This window comes from Phalaenopsis equestris, unplaced genomic scaffold (assembly GCF_001263595.1).
Source record: "Phalaenopsis equestris unplaced genomic scaffold, ASM126359v1 Scaffold000301, whole genome shotgun sequence".
Taxonomy (NCBI): domain Eukaryota; kingdom Viridiplantae; phylum Streptophyta; class Magnoliopsida; order Asparagales; family Orchidaceae; genus Phalaenopsis; species Phalaenopsis equestris.
Genome location: NW_018164743.1, coordinates 2,355,707 through 2,357,637, shown reverse-complemented (window position 1 = coordinate 2,357,637; position 1,931 = coordinate 2,355,707).

Sequence of the window (1,931 nt, the reverse complement as noted above, 5' to 3'; positions counted from 1 at the left end):
GGAGATTTGTTATGGTATGACTCATATACCATATAGGGACAGATGCTGGAACGAAGCGGAGCGGAGCGGAGCGAAAGAATCTGTCCAAATTAGGAAGTTACGTTATATGGGTTGGGGCTATACGGTACAGGGGTAATTTGGGAATTACATATTGTACTGCAGGGATTACTCTAGGATTATAAATAGACCTGTTTGTAATCCTAAGTCTTCGAGAGAGTTGAATTTTGTATTCTGTATTCTTTTCTGAATATTGAAAAGGAGGTCGTCGCTCTGCTCCCGAGGATGTAGGCATCTTTGCCGAACCTCGTTAAATCTCTGTGTTCTTCTGGATTTGTGTCGTTACTATTTTTCTTCGCTCTAATTTTTTTCCCAACAGTCACATCTTCTTCCTAAGTCATTCATCTAGCTTGAGATTCGTGTTGACTTATTTTTATATGTACATATTCAATTCCCCGATTCTCCTACTCCTTGGAAGCTATACTAGTAAACGAGTACAAGAGAATTTTTTAACATATATTAAATAATTAAATGATATTACTGTGCAATAATGGCTTTTCCTGGATTTTCGTGTCCGGGCCATTATAAACAGGCTTTGGGGGAAGGGAGGCTTGCATCATCTCCGTCTCTTCTTGCTCCTTTGTCTTGTGTCCTTCTCTTTTCGAGCTTTTTACAATGTCCGGTGAAGGAGTGCAACCTTTCAATAAGAGTGTCATTCTTATAGCCACGAGTGATATTCAAGCGCAAGCTCGTGAGTTGTACATGAAGCATAAGTCAGTGAGTGAGGTATCCGCGAAAGGGGTGAGCAAGAAGAGATTTATGCCCAAGCTGACCTGGTTCTTCCGGTTTCCTTGCGGGCTCACCCCATAAGAGGCTGCAGGACAGGCTAGAGGCCACCCTGACAATCAGCCTACGGGACACTCACAAAGGTTGAGTGCTCCTGCTGCAGAAGAGAGATTGTTCGTCAAGGTTCCCCAGAGAGGTTTTGAGGAGGCAGCGGCTGAGGCTGAGACATAGCTTCAATTAACTAAGAGTGGTCTTTCTTCTGAAGGTTAAGGACAAGGTGAATGAGGGTGGATTCTTGGTATGTATCTTGAAATGTCTTTTGCATCTTTTTTTTTAGGTGCAGCAACTGAGTCCTGACTATCAATTTTGTATCAACAGATACTGATGTTGATCTTAAGGATGATGTAATGGTTGTGGACCAAGTTGCGATCGAGGGGGTGAATACATAACAGGTTCTCACGAGGGAGAGCGGATATGGCTGAATGGAGCACTGAGCGAGATGTCAAGGTGTTGGAGGTCAGGGTGTGAGCCGTCTAGTTTTTTCCAGTGCTTCGAGGGAGATGGAGGCGACCGGGGGGGTCATGTCCTCTGAATTCATACTTTGCCGCCTTTTTTAGATAGAGGATTGTTTTCTTCATTTTATGGGGTATCCTCGAGGAGATGGTGACAGAATAATTACTAAGGCTCTTGAGAGAGTCGACTAGGTGGAGAGGGAAGTTATTGCTCTGCACGAGCAACTTAGACTTTTCTCGGGGGAGATGCTTGTCTATCATGGGGATGTGACATGATTGTGTTTGGAACTATCGGCTGATAGAGAAGCCCTCACCGCTCAGCCTAGAGATAGCCATAATGAACTTTTTATGTTGGGCGGTGAGTTAATATATGAACGACTTCACCATCAAGTGTTTATCTCGGGTCCAATCGCGAACGATCGTTTAGTTAGACTTTTCCTTTCTTAGTTGTAACCGAGGGTTTGGCGCGACGTCCTACCTCTTTTTTTGTATATAAGTAAATGATAAATGAAATAAAACCAAGTATTTTTCTATTTCTGGTAATGATTACTTTACTTAGGTAATGTATAGTTTCGTTGCCTCAATCGTGTCAGTGACTTTTCAGCTTCCTAGGTATCCTCTTTCGCAATATATAGT